The sequence below is a fragment of the Pinus tabuliformis genome, chromosome 9, assembly GCF_031772625.1.
Source record: "Pinus tabuliformis cultivar Carrire ecotype Pingquan chromosome 9, CPIR1, whole genome shotgun sequence".
Classification (NCBI taxonomy): domain Eukaryota; kingdom Viridiplantae; phylum Streptophyta; class Pinopsida; order Pinales; family Pinaceae; genus Pinus; species Pinus tabuliformis.
This window is the reverse complement of record NC_142307.1, coordinates 1921608297-1921627427: the sequence shown is the minus strand read 5'-3', so window position 1 is coordinate 1921627427 and position 19131 is coordinate 1921608297. Positions and strand designations below refer to the sequence as shown.

General features: G+C 36.8%; 1 pseudogene; it reads right to left on the bottom strand.

Annotated features, from left to right (window-relative positions):
• Positions 1-6960: 6960 nt before the first annotated feature.
• Positions 6961-19131, bottom strand: part of LOC149156620 (putative L-cysteine desulfhydrase 1 pseudogene) — a 30055-nt pseudogene continuing 17884 nt past the window's right edge.

Sequence of the window (19131 nt, the reverse complement as noted above, 5' to 3'; positions counted from 1 at the left end):
GCTGTGCAAATGTTTTACTTACCCCAAAGTGACCTGATATCAGAGAAGTGTGTGCTTCCCTAATTATCTTTACTCTGTCAGTTTGTGGAATGCAGAGTTTCCCATAATGGTAGAAGAGTCGGTCTTTTACATGATAATCCAATTCTTCTGCTCTTTTGCCTTGACTCAAAGTTGCATATACATCTTTAAAGTCCATATCCTGAGCATATTGTTCAATGTAGCTTTCATGTAGTACATAATTATGCTTAAGTATGGTAGATGCATTTATAATGGGTCGAGATAATATGTCTGCAACCTTGTTATGTATGCCCTTTTTATATCTAATGACTAAATGAAACTGTTGTAGGAAACCCATCCATCTGTGATGTCTTGATTGCTGCAACTTAGTTTGGGAGTGTAGATATTGAAGTGGTTGATGATCAGTATGTATTACTGTCTCTTTGCCCATTAAGTAATGTTTCCACTTTTTCACACTCTGAACTAATGCATACAATTCTTTATCATATGTAGGATAGTTAACTACTGCAGGATTAAAAGTCTCAGAATGATAACATATGGGTTTACCGTGCTGTGTCAACACTGCTCCCATGGCATAGTCACTGGCATCAGTTTGGATCTCAAATGGTCTTTGTAGATCTGACAGTGCTAGTACAGGTGTTGTACTAATCTTTTCTTTCAAGGTGTCGAAGGCTTTTTGATGTTTGCCTCCCCACTGAAACACCTTATTCAATCTTGTTAAAGCATGTAAGGGAGCTGCAATTGAGGAAAAGTTAGAAATGAACTTCCTCCAATATTGTGTTGCTCCTAAGAAGCTTCTCACTTCTGTAGCAGACCTGGGTTTAGGCCAGTTCACAATGACTGCCACTTTAGAGGGATCTATTCTCAATTCACCTCCCCCTACTATATGACCCAAGTAGTTTAGAGATGTTTTGCCAAATTCACATTTTGAGAGTTTAACGTAAAGTTTTTCTCTTTTCAAAACATCTAATGTCTGCTTAACATGCTTTAAATGTTCTTCCCACGTTTTACTAAAAATCAGAATGTCATCCAGGTACACAATAACAAAATCATCAAGAAAAGGTCTGAGTACATCATTCATTAATCTCATAAAAGTAGCAGGAGCATTAGTTAAGCCAAAAGGCATAACCAGCCATTCATACAATCCCTTCTTTGTTTTGAAAGTAGTCTTCCATGCATCTTGCTCTCGGACTTCTTAGGTCTCAGCTCTGGATGCAAAATCCAATAATGCTCATCATCATGCCCATCCTTTTTACAGTGAGTGCATGAAGCTTTGCTTTTCTGTGTAGTGTTAGCCTTCCTTGCTTTCCACTTCTGCTTTCTTTTCTCCTTGCTCTTGCTTGCAGTGGGTTGGGATGGTCCCCCAACTTCTGGATTTACATTCTTTCCTCTAGCTTCTAGATGAGTAGCTTGTATTGATACCTCATCTATACTAGTGGGATTAAACAAGAGGATGGTATGCCTCATGTAGTTGTGTAGACCACCAATGTACTTCAGAAGAGTTTCTGGTGACTCTAATGAGATACCCAACATCAATGCTCTCTTTCTAAATTCTTGAGTATACCCTTGCACACTTTTCCCTTTCAACTGCCGAAGAGTTTGCCAACTCATCATGGCTTGTTGCATGTAGGCCAATGGATAAAACTGTTTTTTGATTGCAGAAACAGATTCACTCCAGACAGAGATAGTCTTACCATGTCTTTTCATATTAGCTTGGGTTCTGCCTTCCCACCAAACCAAGGCAGTGCCTCCTAGGCATAGGCTTGCCAGCTGAATCTTACTCTTGTCTGAGTCTATGTTCTGTACCCTGCAATACACATCAATTTGTCTAATCCAATTGTCTAACTTTTCAGCATTTAGCTCTCCATCATATATAGGCAAATCAAATTTAACATCTAGCTTGATCAAAGATGATTTCTTATTATGCATAGGGCTATTAGGAGGTGTGAGAAAGCTTTCCTCTTTCCCTTTTCCTTTGGAGTGGTCATGGAAATGAGACTCATCTTCTTCTTTATCTTGCTTAGAACCTGATGAATCTTCAACCTTATGCTTTCTAAAGTCCCTATACATTTCTTCTACCATAGAATTTATAGCTAGGAAAATTTCTATGAATTGAGGGTCTGGCCCCATAGAACCTTCCTCTGACATTGTCTTCTGAGGATAGACTCTCCCAATTTCAGGGTTAGTTTCCACCAACTCTCCTTCTCCTAATTTGAACTTTGATCTAATGAGCATTCACAGCTAAACCAACACAAGCTTGTCTGACCTTACAGCCTAAAACTCTGATACCACTTGATCTGATAACCCTATGAGTGACATCAGTTAAAGATTTATTGATTAAAGGTATTACAGACTCATGTGCTGGTGTGTGTTCTATGTTATTTAAGCAATAGATCGATCAGATTTCAAATACACCAACACTTGAAATGGAAAGACAATAGAGAAATCCAGTAAGAAAACACAAGAACAAAAGAAATTAATAAGGAGTTCACCCTATTCTCCAGGGCTACATCTCCAGTCTAGCTTTCAGTGGTGGCCTTATTTTATTGTGTCTTAAGAGAAAATTACAATGAAGGAGCTCAATATGAGTCACCTGAAACAAATTTGCTTAGCAGGGTGGTTCTTGGATTCCCCAATGCCACTGGAGTACACAGACTCTTCTACGTACTAGCTCTTTGACCTCTCTGGTCTGACAGATCCTCTCTGGGATGGCTTGAATCTCTCAAGTTCTCTGGTGCTCGATGCTGCCTATGGTCAACTCGGCCCTCTGTCTTCTTTTTGCCTTTGCTTCACTGTCTTCTTTGCTTCTCTGTTCTCTGTCTTCCTCTCGAGGTTCTCTGTCCCTCTCTGTGTGTCTTCTGTCTTCTTTCTGACTATGTATTCTATTTCTGTTCATGGCTTTAAGACCATTCAAGCCCAAGACTGTTCAGTTCCTCTTCCACCTCCGTCGAATCACCTTCTACAGCTGCGCTTTGAGTTCCCTGTTCGGCGTCATCATCAGCTCACAGGGAGTGGCCACATGTCCTCCTGTAACGCGCCAGCCTGCTTCGTTGGTTCAATTCTTCAGTTACGTCATGGAGTGAGTCTTCCTCCATCGTGGCAATCAAAATGGACCTCAAATCTTTACAAACTGCGGCTTAATCCCTTGTCGATTCTGCTTCCCCCATCGAGCGCGATCTCAGTCGTCCGATATGGATCCCCCAGATCTGACGCCGTTCGCTCATTTCGTGTGGTTGACTTGCTCGACCGTTAGCACGCGATGAGCGGTGGTTTTCTCTCTCCTCCGCTCGCCACGTGTTGATCGTTGAGTGGGATCGCTCCACTTTCATCCAAAACCGCTTACTATTTGAGGGCGCCCTGATCAATACCGCCGGTTTTTTGGAGCGCGAGTCCCGCCTTTTAGCTTTAGCCCTTTTCGCCTTTCGCCCTTCGGTTCTCTGGCTCTCCACACAACCGAGTGCTCGGGGCTTCCCCATTTTGAACCGCTAATCATGCATCAAAATCCACCTTCTTTTCCCGAACCAGGCCTCCCAGGGGCTAATTCGGCCTCTCGCGCAGTCTCCATGGGCCTCGGTCAGTGCGCTTTGACCGAGGTCATCGTTGTTCCACGCTGGCTGCCATTGCCACTGGTTTAGGGGTGTTTTTAATCGATGTTTTGAATTCTTAGAATTTTGTCCTAACCTGATACAGTCATGGTTCTTTTGATAGTTCTCTATGGATCCAATTCGTATCAACTCCGAACCCGCGACTCTCAATAGATCTCAACGGTTCATGCAACAGCGTATCAGTAGCCACACTACGCGACAGATATCTGCACTCACTACACCACAATCAACTCTCCATCTTCGTCGACCGACATCTAGTACAAGCACACTGTTAGAAATTGTAATTACTCCCGCATGAGGAGTTGGCTAAAATTAGAGAGTCAGTTAAGTGAGTGTTGAGCGTTGAGCGTTGAATCAAGTTGAGTGATGGATAAAAAATTAAGTGCAGTCGATATTTTGAGTGTAATTTAACTAAATTAAGTGTGTGTGCATGTCGAAAAGGTTTAAAATAAAATTTTGTGTGATCAATTAAAATGTTGTGTGATTAATGCTATGATGCACCTTGTAAATTAGATACATGACATTATAACGCATAAAAGTATCAACAACCACGGTATTACAAGATGAAAAATTACACGATTGTAAGAACCCCGTGTCAACCTTACATTGGTAGCGTTAAAAGTTTAACGCAAGATTTCTATAGCGTGGATGCATTGAGTCAAGCGAGGTTACTTTTCATAAAAGGTACGAATACTTATATGGTGAGTGGGGTTATGGTGAGTGTTAAAAAGGGAGCATATTAAAAAGCTTTCTTTATAAAGGTTTTCGAAACTTTTTGAAAGGATTGATTTTATATTTATAAAAGGGCCTTCAAATAAAAGGTTTTGTTTATATATATTAAAGTTAAAAAAAAAAAAAAGGGATTTTAAGGATGGTTTTGTTTATATATATAAGTTAAAAAAAAAAAAAAGGGATTTTAAGGATTTTTTAAGGTTTTTTTTTTTTCCTTTTTAAATAAGAAAGCAAAATGTAGGTTCAAAGGAAAAGGCTTTATAGAAAGTATTTTTTAAGTTAAAAAAGGAAGATATTATAAAGGAAATTTTTGTAAGGGGAAGAGAATTAAAAGAAAAGGATTTTATTCAACAAGAGAGTTTTGGGCTTTGAAAGTTGGTCAATTTACAAAAAAATTGTGTTTTGTCAAGCGTGACAATTTTTTTGGTGAAGAGTGTGCCTTACAGGGATACATATTGAAAATCATATTTTTTTTTTTCGAGGGTGATATGGAAGACAACTTTGTGTTTAGAAAGGTTCAAGCCGCAACCGATGAACTAAGAAGTTTAGCAAAAGACAAAGAAAAAATCAAGGGTGATTGGTGTAGCTTTAACATGCGACCACCTCCTATGTTTATAGGTGAATATTTTGATCATTGGGTTATCAAGATGCTAACTTTTCTTCGAGCTAAAGAGTTAATTGAGTACGAGTCTAATAACACATATGATGAAGTATGCGATGCTTTAGCACTGAATTTTATAAAACAAGCATTGGATGAGAAGTGTTTGTGCAAGGTAGCAAAACCTACAACTTCCAAGGAAGCATGGAAGATCTTGGAAATAGAGTTTGGCACAAAGGAGAGTGACATGCAACAATGGGTTATGTCACAAGCAAAGAAGTCATATGTAGATATGAGAGTAGATGAGAAAGACTATGAGAGGAAAACAAAGCTTGGAAAATCCCACTCAAAAGTGGATGATGGTTGTCAAGACCATAAAATTGAAACTCATTATGCAAGCATGCATATGGATGAAGAATATGCAACAAAGATTGCAGAGAGAGAAGCATGAGCCTCCGTATGTGAAGCAAACCAAAAGCATATAAATGCTCAAGGAATCTATGGATGATGCAAATGATTGTGAATCCCACTGTGATGAGACTCATGTGAAAGATGACTGCAAAGTGAGATGTGAATTGGTTAATCCAGCTGCAACTCATGGATTTGGTGAAGTTGAAATTGTCAATGAAATTGACAATGACCACATGCATGCTCGAATATCCCACCATAGTGTGGATGAACATTATGTTGATGATATGTGTGGTTTCTTTTTTGAAACAAAGATTGATTGTGGCAATATGGTAATGTTTGATGAAACATTGAAGGTTGAAGCTACCATTGTAACAACAAGATATGAAGCAGTATGTCATCTAAGAGCAGCTAATAATTAAGAACAATATAGAGTGATTGAAGAGTTTTTTATGAGAATATCCACTAACATTGTAACAGTGGAAGACAACCTCCATGCAATTGAAAAGAAGGCAGATGTAGAGTAGGAAGCTCTCACCGAAGAGAGTCATATTAAAGATGTTTTTAACATTGTTTTTGAATATGCAGGTGTTTAGAATATCATGGGAAAAAAAGTTGAAAGCAAAGTTGTTAATAAATTTGATGCAAATTTGAAGCTCGTTGAAGAATGGATTCAGAAACCAATAGAACAAATTGATGTGAGTCTTAAAGCAGCAGGTGGAATAAAAGAATTCACTGAAATGGTGAATATTGATCTTGAGTGTGCAAATTACAGAAGAAGAAAAAAGCAGCAATACTTGATGATGAAAGTGAAAAGAATGATATGAAAGACAAAGATGAATGCATTGAAACCATTTTTCAACAATGGAATCAAGAAGAGAAGATTTTTCTATCAAGAAATATGGGAGAAATAAAATTAAGGATATGAAGCGCAAGAAGCAGAGAAACGAAGACAGTTTGAAGATGCAATGTTATGGAAACAGTCCATAGTTGAACGAATATTTGAAGAGGAATGTGTAGAAGACATGATCAAATTGTTTTTCAGAACAAGTTCAAGACAAGTCAAAGAAAAATTGCAGCAAAAACAAGTGAAGAACGCCTACAGCGAGAAAGTTGAATAGAGAATGAAGAAATTTCGAGGATATAGATCTTAAAAGAAGAGAAAAAAGAGAATCAAAATTGTAAAAGTTTTGAGTCATTGTAAGCCTAGCTGAGACATAGACCAGCAGGCATGTTTCAATGATAATTGAATCAAGTTAAGTCATGTTTGAGTTATGTTGAGTCATACAGTCGTAATTAAGGGGGAGTGTTAGAAATTGTAATTACTCCCGCATGAGGAGTTGACTAAAATTAGAGAGTTAGTTAACTAAGTGTTGAGCATTGAGCGTTGAGTCAAGTTGAGTGATGGATAAAGAGTTAAGTGCAATCCATATTTAGAGTGTGAGTTAACTGATTTAAGTGTGTATGCATGTCAAGATATTTTAGGTGATTCGATAGTAGAAAAGGTTTGAATACACTTCACCGAGTTCATTGTAAGAATCAAGTTTTCTGTGATCAATAAAAAATCCGCAACTCGTATGTTTTGTGTGAATTTGTGTTTTAGCTTCTCTGCCTCTGCATGCTGTCTGTCGGGCTGCAACATCGAAGAACCATTGCTGAGCACAATTTTGGAGGAGCACCCAAATGGGTATCTCGGGCCTTCGCAAGCATCTCTCCCATGCGAACAACAAAATCATGATTCTTTTTCCTGATGCCTTCAACACCACTCTCAAATTGTTTAACAAAATCTACCGTAGCAGGCACAGAAAGCTGCGAACTGTAGCCCATGTTTCCAATCCAGGTAGACTCCATAGCCAATCTATTTCCATATTCACTTGAAACAACTGGGCGATGTAGATTAGGAAGAAGGGAAGGACGGCAGTAAAGAAACACAACCAACGAAGGACAAAAAAACCATTTGTGAAGATTACTAGTGTAAAAGTCGGCATTGATGTCTTGCATATCAATGACCAAATTCCCAATAGAATGAGCTCCATCTACAAAAACCTGGTCCACACCCTCCTCCCTGCAAATCCTAATAAGCTCTTTCCCTGCAAATCCTAATAAGCTCTTTTATGGGAAAGATAATCGATGGCATAAGATGTCACATGATCAAGGACTTATAATTTGATTTTCCTGGACTGGGCCTTACCCTGCTGCAGAGCCTTCCTAAATTTCACAACAATCTCTTCTTTCGACGACAGCGGAAAAGGAAAATGAACTTCGATTACCCGGGCACCTGCATGAATTGCATAAGCTTGTATGGCCTTCTTCACGGCTCCATAGGCAAAGTGAAGCATCAAAACAGCATCTCCCTTCTCAAATTTCCCTTCCATGAAACCCCAGGCAACCTGTTACAACACTATCGTCACTGTTGTGGTTACATTATCTACTAGACAAATTTTCTCACCATGAGCAACATTAACCAGTGTACATATCATCTGTCTGGACTGCGAGAGCCCCTTATGAAGAGAGCCATAGAAAAAACTGTCAGGTTGTTGTAAGAACAGGCGTGCCCACTTTGCCTGTGTAGATAACACGGAAGAAGGGAAGCAACCAAAGCTTCCATTATTGATGCGGGCCACGCCCTTTTCGTGATGCCCAAAATCCCTTCTGATCAACCCCTCATCTTCCCCTTCTCAAATGATTTTTTTTTTCCTTTTTCAATAACCTCGACCTTTTTCAATGTCTGAGTCACGTTTTCAGGAAATTTGCCTTGTCGTCTCGAGCTGCTATACCAGGGGACCATTTTCCAATTTCCAAAGGGGCAAAGGCTGGTACAGATGCTACGGAAGATTCAGTATAAAAGAATGGTGTTACACAGAAGCAAAGGAGTTACTACTGCTATTAAAGGTCGATAGTTTTTTTTCATCAAAGTAAGTATGCCAACGATAACATAGGGGAGAATAAGGATAAGCTGGCAATCGTAACCACTAAAAACTCATAGCAGGGTCGAGTGATGCTCTGGCCACAGAAACAGAAACAAACTTGTTGTGCTTCTCTACTCACAGCAGAAAATAATTTTCCATTGATACACTACTTTCAATTTGCACGTCTCCTTGGGCAGGAAACTGACCATACTGGATCACCCACCACTCTCGATCACCATAGATTAATAAAACAAACAACCTTGACCAGCAGAGAGCTACAACACCTTAATTAGAGACTTCAACACCTTAGCTACAAGCACCACTGAAGTTGTAGACAGACAGTGACACCACGAACAAACATGCCTAAGGACACAATGACTTAAACCAGCAATGCACAGTAGAGCATTCAACATTCAACTGGTCGCATTTATCTGCCCAAAAATTTACCTGATCACAGTGCCTCCAATCATGCAAATGAGATCAGTTGTGCACAATCATGGGCATTGTCTTAGCATCTGTCAACTCGATTCTCAATAGCACTCAAGAAATCGTGACAGACTCCCGCTGCTCCACACATGTTTTATCACTCCAATGATCTCTTTTCACACATTCACAACAACCACGCCCTCTACTCTTCAGCTCTTGCACCACTTGGCAGACTCGGCCTCCACATACGCTTGAGTAACAAATACCAGTCTCACATTAATGGCAACAACAATACCTTAAGAAATAGGAATATACTCCTCTAGATAGAATGAATCACAATTGAAACAATAAAAATTACAATTTCCAAGTAAAATATATATATGTAAATCAATAATGGATGTGATTGTTTTTTTAATAATGGATATGATTGTTTTTTTAAGCAGCATTAAAATTTTCTAAAGAAAATTGTATGTTCTACTAAATATGAAACCAATGTTGAAATATTACTTTCAACTGCAGCGCCAAAATCGTCATGGGATTTGTTAGCTATTTTTTTCTTGTTCTTTGCGATGTGATCTTATCGCTATCGCAAATCGCGTCCACGCCCTGTTGCCTTCGTTATGCCCTGTGTTTTCTGCCGATTGCGATTCTGCGATGCGATCCAATCGCAAATCGCACCCATATGTTAGTGCTCCACTTTTCTCTTCCGCCGACGCGACGTTGCGATGCGATCCGATCGCAAATCGCATATCTCACCTTCTTCAAACCGATCTCAGTCGTCCGATTAAATCAACGGTTGATGTACAGGCTTGCAGCAAAATTACGTGACGTGAATTAGAAGTTTCATTGACCGCCAGTTTTGTCAGTGAAACAATAAATGAAAAATTTACTACGGTTGGTAAACATAGGTAAAAGCCTTTAATTTTATTGTTTTTTTCACGGGAGTATGGCACAGTAAAAAATGTAATGTCCTGTTTTATTGTTTATTGAACATGAAATGTAAGTGTAGACGCAGCAGCGCAAGCATATCAGTGTAGACACAACAGTGTAAATTTGCAAGTAGACACAACAGTGTATTTTTAGCAGAGACAGAGCATTTTTGTTTTAAAATGCACAGCAGTGCAGAGACAGAGTAATTTCCCAGGGAGACAGTGAAGTTTTTTTTACTGCATTTGAAGCAGTTCAGTTGGTGTAATCCCTTTGATAGAGGAAGAAATATTTTGTAACAGTTAGTCCTATAAATGAATACAAGTTTCTTTTGTATGTGTAAAACTCTGTTCTTTGGAAACAAATTCTTAGTTCTGGTGTGCTAAAAACAGAGCATCATTCTCTGTTCTGTTCAGTTAATTTTGTTTGGAATTACCAAAAATTCCCAACAGTGGTATCAGAGCTTGTCCAGTCTCTTTGAAGGTGTCAAAGAAGCTGAAGGAAGGATTTCTTGTTGCAGCAGCTTCTCCAGCAGAGTGAAGACTCAGTCAAGAAAGAATCCAAGGTATTTCTCAAGTTAGTTTCTTGTGTTACTGTTGAGGATAGTCAATTATTTTAAATACACAGTCAAGTATTTTGAAGCATAGTTAAGAGTGCAAGAATGGCTGGAGCCAGCACTAGCATGGGTATCTGTAATACTCAACTCCCACAATTTAATGGGAAAAACTATGACTACTGAGAAATAACTATGAGAGCTTTTCTTACTTCCCAAGACTTATGGGAATTTGTTGAGGATGGTTTTGAAGAACCAGCAGATGAAAATGAGTTTAATAACTTAACTCAGGCAGAGAAAGATCTGTTGAAGAGCAATAAGAAGAAGGATTCTAAAGCCCTCTACTTTTTGTATCAAGCAGTGCATGAGAGTGTGTTTCCAAGGATAGCAGCAGCCAAGAGATCCAAAGAAGCATGGAAAACTCTCAAGATAGCCTATCAAGGCATGGAGAAAGTGAAGACAACAAAACTACAGTTGCTGAGGAGAGATTTTGAGAATCTTTGCATGAAGGAGTCAGATAATATTGACTCATTCTTCACACATGTGATTGGTCTGGTCACACAAATAAGGTCTCATGGAGAGATTCTTGAAGAAAGGAGGATTGTGGAGAAATTATTGAGGATCCTACCCTCAAGGTTCGATGTGATTGTCACCACCATAGAAGAGACAAAGGATCTCACAAACTTCTCAGTTGATGAACTACATGCATCACTAATAACACATGAGCAAAGATTAAGTAGGAATGAAAACTCATCTCTAGAACATGCCTTTAAGACCCAGATGTTCTTTGGAAGAGGAAGAGGTCAAGGTAGATGAAACAAAAGAGGAAGAGGCAGAAGCCAAAACAGAGGTGGAAGAAACAGTCCAACAAATGCTCAAGGAAGAGGCAGCAATCCAAACCAGAACCAAGGCCAAGGCAGCAACCAATAAAGTGGACAACATCATGCTCAACGACAAAGGTATGATAAATCTAATGTTCAATGTCACTATTGTAAAAAATATGGGCATTATGCAAATGAATGTAGGAAGAAGCAGCATGATATGAGTAATAGAACTAGTGCAAATTTCACTAGAGAAAATATCAGCCAAAATAATTTGTTTATAGCTTGTAATATGGCTGAAGAAAATAGTGAAGATGTATGGTTTCTAGACTCCGGTTGCAGTAACCATATGACAGGAAACATAGCCCTGTTTTCTATGTTAGATCAGAGTGTGAAGTCACAAGTCACACTTGGGACTGATAATAAAGTTTCTGTTATGGGAAAAGGAGAAGTAAATGTCCTAACAAAGAAAGGTGAAAAGAAAACCATAGCAGATGTTTATTATGTTCCTGGAATGAAATGTAATCTCTTAAGTATTGGACAGCTTGTTCAAAAGGGGTACAATGTTTTCTTTGTGAATGATGTATGCACCATCATGGATAAAGCACCCAGCAAATGATGTATTGCTGAAGTGAAGATGACAAGGAACATGATGTTCCCTCTCAGAATGAAAGCAGATTTAAAAAATAAAGAAGAAATAGCAGCAGTGACTCAAGAGGCTTTCCAAAGCGAACCAAAGGATGAAAATTGGTTGTGGCATTTGATATTTAGACATCTCAACTTTGGAGGCCTTAACTTGTTGAATAGAAAAGGAATGGTAAGAGGATTACCATTGATAGAGAAACCAGATAGCCTTTGTGAAGGTTGTATCTTGGGGAAACAACACAGAGAAAGTTTTCCATCTGGGAAAAGCATAAGGGCAAAAGCACCCTTAGAGATTGTCCACTCAGATTTATGTGGACCGATGCAAACTCCATCACTTGCAGGCAGCCACTATATACTAACATTCATTGATGATTTTACTAGAAAAACTTGGGTTTATTTCCTGAAGAACAAAAGTGAAGTGTTTGAAAGATTTTTCAATTTCAAAGCACTTGTGGAAAACCAAAGCGAGCTGCATATCAAAGTTCTAAGAACTGATAGAGGAGGTGAGTATATCTCCAAAGAATTTCTACGTTTTTGTAGAGAAAATGGAATTCATAAGCAGTTTACCACTAGGTACACTCCGCAGCAAAATGGAGTTGCCAAAAAAAAGAATAGGACAATCATGGATATGGCGAGGAGCATGTTAAAGGCAAAGCATTTGCCAAATGATTATTGGGTTGAAGCTGTACACTATGCAGCGTACATTTTGAATAGATGCCCTACAAAAGTAGTCATGAACAGAGTGCCGGAAGAAGCATGGAGTGGGACAAAGCAAGGAGTCACCCACATGAAAGTTTTTGGATGTGTGGCCTATGCACACATTCCAGATTAGCTAAGGAAGAAGTTGGACAGCAAAGGGGAGAAATGTATTTTCATTGGATACAGTGAGGAATCCAAAGCTTACAGGTTGTATAACCCATCCACCAAGAAGCTTATTGTGAGTAGAGATGTTCAGTTCATTGAGGAGGAAGCTTGGGATGGAAGCATAGAGAAAACAGTGAATGTTAAAAGCTCTTTGTCTCATGATGAAAATGATGAGGAGATGGCTGAAATACATCCCCAAACAACAGCACCAACACAAGGACAGCAAGGGACACCCTTGAAGAGAAATGAAAGTGATTCTCCAAGCACATCACAAGGAGGAAATTCAAGTGCTTCCTCAAGCACTTATACACCAAATTAAAGACGTAAGAAGTTCATAAATTTAAGTGACATTTATGAACAAGAGGCAGCAAATGACGGTATGAACTCTTTGTTTGCTTTATATTGTCATGTTGATGACCCTGTTCATTTCAAAGAAGCAATTAAGGATAGGAAATGGATAGAAGCTATGTATGAGGAGATCAATGCCATAGAAAGAAACAAGACATGGGATTTAGTTGAACTACCAAAAGGAAAGAAAGTCATTGGAGTTAAATGGGTCTACAAGACCAAGAGTAATGCTGAAGGCAAAATAGAAAGACACAAGGCAAGACTTGTTGTCAAAGGATATAAGCAACAGTATGGGAGAGACTATGAGGAAAATTTTGCACCGGTTGCTAGAATGGAAACCGTGAGAGCAATGTTGTCCATAACAGCACAAAACAAGTGGAAAGTTTACCAAATGGACGTGAAGTCAACATTCCTAAATGGAGTGTTAAAGGAAGAGGTTTACATTGAACAACCTCTAGGCTATGAAAAGAAAGGCTAAGAGCACAAAGTGTGCAGATTGAAGAAAGCTCTTTATGGGCTGAAGCAAGCACCAAGAGCGTGGTACAGTAGGATAGATTCCTATCTACTGGAAAATGGATTTGAAAAGTGTGAGGGAGAACCCACCCTCTACATCAAAGAAAAGGATGGTAAAATACTAATTGTTGTGTTATATGTTGATGATGTTATTTTTATAGGTAATGATGATTATCTTATTTAAAATTTCAAAACAGTCATGAAAGAAGAATTTGAAATGATTGACATGGGTTTGCTGAGATACTTCTTAGGAATAGAAGTAGAACAAAATGGAAATGGGATTTTTATCTCACAAGCGAAATATGTTAATGAAGTGTTGGAAAGATTTAATATGCAGGAGAGCAAAGCAGCAATCACTCCCACAGTGATGGGATTAAAACTCAGCAAAGAGGATAGCAGCAAGGATTTTGATCCTAGTTTGTACAAGAGCATAGTTGGTAGCCTCATGTATTTGACTGCAACTAGGCCGGATATAATGTATGCTGTTAGTTTGATTTCCAGATTCATGGAGAGGCCAAAAGAAGCACATTGGCAAGCAACAAAAAGGATTCTGAGGTATGTTAAAGGTACTAAAAGGTTTGGCATTTTATATACTGTTTCAGAATGTTCAGATTTAATTGGATACACTGATAGTGATTGGGTTGGAAGTGTAGATGATCGGAAAAGCACATCCGGTTATGTTTTTCACATGGGTTCAGGAGTTATTTCATGGGATTCTAAAAAACAGCCTATTGTAGCCTTGTCTACAGCAGAAGCAGAATATGTGGCAGCTATAGCAGCAGCGTGTCAAGCAATTTGGATGAGAAGGATGTTAAGGAGTTCATGCCAAGAGAAAGCAAAAGGAACTGTGATATTTTGTGACAATAGCTCAGCTATTGCATTATCCAAGAATGTTGTGTTTCATAAGAGAACGAAACACATTGACACAAAGTTTCATTACATCAGGGAATTGGTAAACAATGGAGAAATTGTTTTACAACAATGCAGAACTCAGGAGCAGGTTGCTGATATTTTGACCAAACCATTGGGGCAAAAAAGTTTTAAGTTTTTGAGGAAATGTCTGGGTGTGACTAATAACCGAGTAGTTGAAATTAAAGGGGAGTGTTGAAATATTACTTTCAACTGCAGCGCCAAAATCGTCATGGGATTTGTTAGCTCTTTTTTTTCTTGTTCTTTGCGATGCGATCTTATCGCTATCGCAAATCGCGTCCACGCCTTGTTGCCTTCGTTACGCCCTGTGTTTTCTGCCGATTGTGATTCTGCGATGCGATCCGATCGCAAATCGCACCCATATGTTAGTGCTCCACTTTTCTCTTCCGCCGACGTGACGTTGCGATGCGATCCGATCGCAAATCACATATCTCACCTTCTTCAAACTGATCTCAGTCGTCCGATTAAATCAACGGTTGATGTACAAGCTTGCAGCAAAATTATGTGACGTGAATTAGAAGTTTCATTGACCGCCAGTTTTGTCAGTGAAACAATAAATGAAAAATTTACTACGGTTGGTAAACGTAGGTAAAAGCCTTTAATTTTATTATTTTTTTCACTGGAGTATGGCACAATAAAAAATGTAATGTCCTGTTTTTATTGATTACTGAACATGAAATGTAAGTGTAGAAGCAGCAGCGCAAGCATATCAGTGTAGACACAACAGTGTAAATTTGCAAGTAGACACAACAGTGTATTTTCAGTAGAAACAGAGCATTTTTGTTTTAAAAATGCACAACAGTGCAGAGACAGAGTAATTTCCCAGGGAGACAGTGAAGTATTTTTTTACTGCATCTGAAGCAGTTCAGTTGGTGTAATCCCTCTGATAGAGGAAGAATCTTTTGTAACAGGCAGTCTTATAAATGAATACAAGTTTCTTTTGTATGTGTAAAACTCTGTGCTCTGGAAACAAATTTTTAGTTCTGCTGTGGTAAAAACAGAGCATCATTCTCTGTTCTGTTTAGTTAATTTTGTTTGGAATTACCAGAAATTCCCAACAACCAAGGTTGTCGTGGTAATCTTACAGGTGTTTAGAGGGTTTTTTTTAAGGATAGCAAGTAAGGTTTGATTAGGCAACGTTGGTAATCTTATAGGTGAAACCAAGGTTGTCGTGGTAATATTACAGGTGTTAAGAGGGTTTTTTTTTAAGGATAGTAAGGTAAAAGATTAGGCAACGTTGGTAATCTTATAGGTGTTAATAGGGTTTTTTTTTTTTTTTAAGAATAACAAGTGAGGTAAAAGATTAAACATGTGAGAACGGAAGCGGAGCATGTCACATTAGAGGATATATTGATGAGAGCACATAGCATTTGGTTTAGTTTACTAATTCAAAATTAAATTAAGATATCATGGGATATATATAGATTGCAAGTTATCCCAGTAACCTAAAATATTTTATAATTATATGTTTATAATATATATTCCATAATCTAATGCATAGTATAGGATAGTATATATTAGTTTTTCATTTCGTATATTCCTAAAGAACATTGTTGGAGCAAATAACATTTAATCTACTTTACTAATTCAATAATTAAATTAAAATAAGATGATATATAATCTCCATATACTATACGAACTAAATGTTATTCGTTGTTATCATTTGTCAAGTATATTTAGTTATTTATTACATTTTCAACATCACATAGAGATGGGTTTGAAAGTAACTTGAACTAGTACCATTCTTATCATTAGATATGTTTGATGATGGAAATCATGAATTATACAAATTTACCAAATATACAACAAAACACAATAAACAGGTTCAAGTATCATTTATTGATATCAACATTTTATATTAATTAAAGAAAACAATTACCATAAAATAAGGTGAAATAGGAAAAAATATCACAGAGCACTTTAAGGAAACAACCAAAATTCACATGATATAGTACAACTTAGTTGCCAAATCGGAGATGATAAAGAATTTATAATACTTTATGTGCCAAATCGGAGATGATAAAGAATTTATAATACTTTATGTGCCAAATCGGCTTAATAAAACTAGAATAAAGAAGTCTAAGTGTCACTTTATGCACATCAACATTAGAGTAAAGAGTTCTCTCCCGAAGGTGGCAAAACCTATCAAACTCAGGTGTCAAACCAACAGTGAGGACAACCATCTCTGGCTGCTATCCGCGAATGTCGATTTGACTCATCACCGTTATCAAGGAAAACCACGCCACCTGTAATAACCCGCTGGTGGTCCGTAAGGGAGCAGGCTTTCACTCCTGCCAGATGCCTCTGGGTCTTGGGCCGTTAACCTGTTTCCTTACGTCCGAGGAAGACGAGCTCTTAGCCAAGCAGAAGCAGTTTTACGGCATACTCCAGGCCGAAGAGTAAAGAGTTCTAAGCGCTGCTTTTTGCACACCGACATTTTAAATTAATTAAAAGAAAAAAAAAAAAAAAATCTATACATAATAAATTAAAACAAAGAAAAAAATATCGCAAAATGCCTTTAAACTTTGACCACAGAAACAGAAGCAGCAACAATGGAAGAAACGTTTCCATTGGAGGATTCTGTTATGGTTAAGAAGAGGAAGAGGGAGTTGAGCACAGAAATAGAAGCAGCATCAATGGAATAAACTTTTCCATAGGCTTCTAATGAGTAGGACCTTCAGGAGGGGAAAAGTATTATATAGAGAGATTTTGATGGTTTAATATAAATTTAAATAATTACTGAATAATTTTTATTAAATTTTAATTTTATATAATATATTTTGTAAAAGATAAAAAATAATTAATAATTATGTTAAATAAAAGAAATATTGAATTTTATATAATATATAATAGAAATATATATATATATATATATATATATATATATATAATTTTGGAGACATTACGATTTAAGGCGTATTCATTTTTCTTAGTATAAGAATGTTCTATTCAATTTTTAAATTTATGCTTTTAATTAAATTTAAAAATGTTATATATCACAATTTTGAGTGTTTGTTCACCAATTTTTTCAATACTATAATGCACAACATATCTTTTTTTTTAATGCATCTTCTTAATATAAATTTAAGAATATCATATATTATACATATGTTTTTATTTAAATTTAAAAATGGTATATATCACAATTTTGAGTGTTTGTTCACTAACTTGTTCAATACTAAATTGTAAAACATATTTTTTTTTTAATGCATCTTTTTAATATAAATTTAAGAATATCATATATTATAATCTTGAGCAAATATTTGTTCACCAATTTGTGCAATAGATCTTATCAGTTTTTTCATCTCCTCCATTTGGTAGGGGCCTTAAATGTGTGAGAGATCAATTTGCACTCATAAAATTAACTATTTTGTCAATGACATCTAATTTCAGGTTTCCAAAATTTTATTGTGAGTGTTCCATGCAATTTCAAACCAAGATTCAAAATTTAATAAGTCATTTTTATGTTATGATCATTTTGTTTTTTTCATTATAATAAATATGTGAAAGTTTTTAACATAACTATGTTATGGAAGGGTAATTTTTAAATAAAACCTTTATTGGTGAAAGGTTAATTTATTATTAGAACATCATTCTTAAAGGGAAAAATTTTAAACATAAAGTTACTTGACAAGAAGCATAAAGGCCCAAAACGTCTAAAAAAAATATGGTTGATGGGTAAAGAAGAATTCATATTCCAACTCTGCCACGAAAGAACATCAATATAGAGCACCAATCTCGCCCAGAAAGACGAGGAGCCAGATAATTAAAAACTAAGAAAAAAATAGATCCAATAGACCAATTTGGTTTCAGTGGACATTAACGACCACCATCATCATCATCACAACTATCTGCTCTGATTTCGCTATGCAATACCAATGAAGTAAAGAAACTAGTGCTTTCGCTAAATACTTGGAAGCATGATATGTAATATCAATGAAGTAAAGAAACTAGTGCTTTCGCTAAATACTTGGAAGCATGATATGTAATATCAAGTATTTATTGTTTGTATGTGTCTTTTTTTTTTTGGTCAAGATTCATCAATCGCGTTTGATCATTGTCAGAAGTCTAAAGTCCATAGCCAATGAAATCATCACAAATCAACATTTTATAACCACACACTTTGTTGAGACTGTTAGGCTAACAATTTACTCATCAAAAGTTCCTTTTTAAGCTGTTTGAAAGTATCCCACATCTCTTTAAAATTTTTGTGAACTTTAAAGTATGAAAGATTTTTCAAGAATGGGTGTTCATGAAGGTAAATTGTCCAGAAATTTCATTTTAATTCGAATTAATTAAATTAAAAGTTGTAAACATGCTAATTTAAATAAACAGGTGATGAAACTTGACGCAAGGACAAGAAACATACTCAACCTTCTAGTTGAGGATTTGCTATTGAAATTTAGGTAACTCTCTGTAAAATTTAAGGTTTTAAATACAGAGATCTTTGTAAAATTAAGCACATTAAATACCAGTGCATACCTGGAAAATTAAGGCTCGTAAGTCCAAGTAAATCTTTGAAAAATTATTTTTTTATGAAACTAATGGTTCCAAGCACAGGTAAATGTTTATAAAATTAAAGGTTAGGTAAATGTTTATAAAATTAAAGGTTTTAAATGCAGTAAAATTTCTGTGAAATTAAAGGTTTTTGAGTGCAGAATTAAGAGCATTGTCAGATGCTTCTTCAATTTTTTTCTTTCATCTTTAGGTTTAATAAATCCATCTCTCACATGGCAGGCTTTATTAAATAAATCTTTGTCTTCTTAAGAATATGGCAAAGGTCGGAAAAGCTCTAAAATCTAGTGTTTTTTTTGATATCTTAGATTTCATGTTT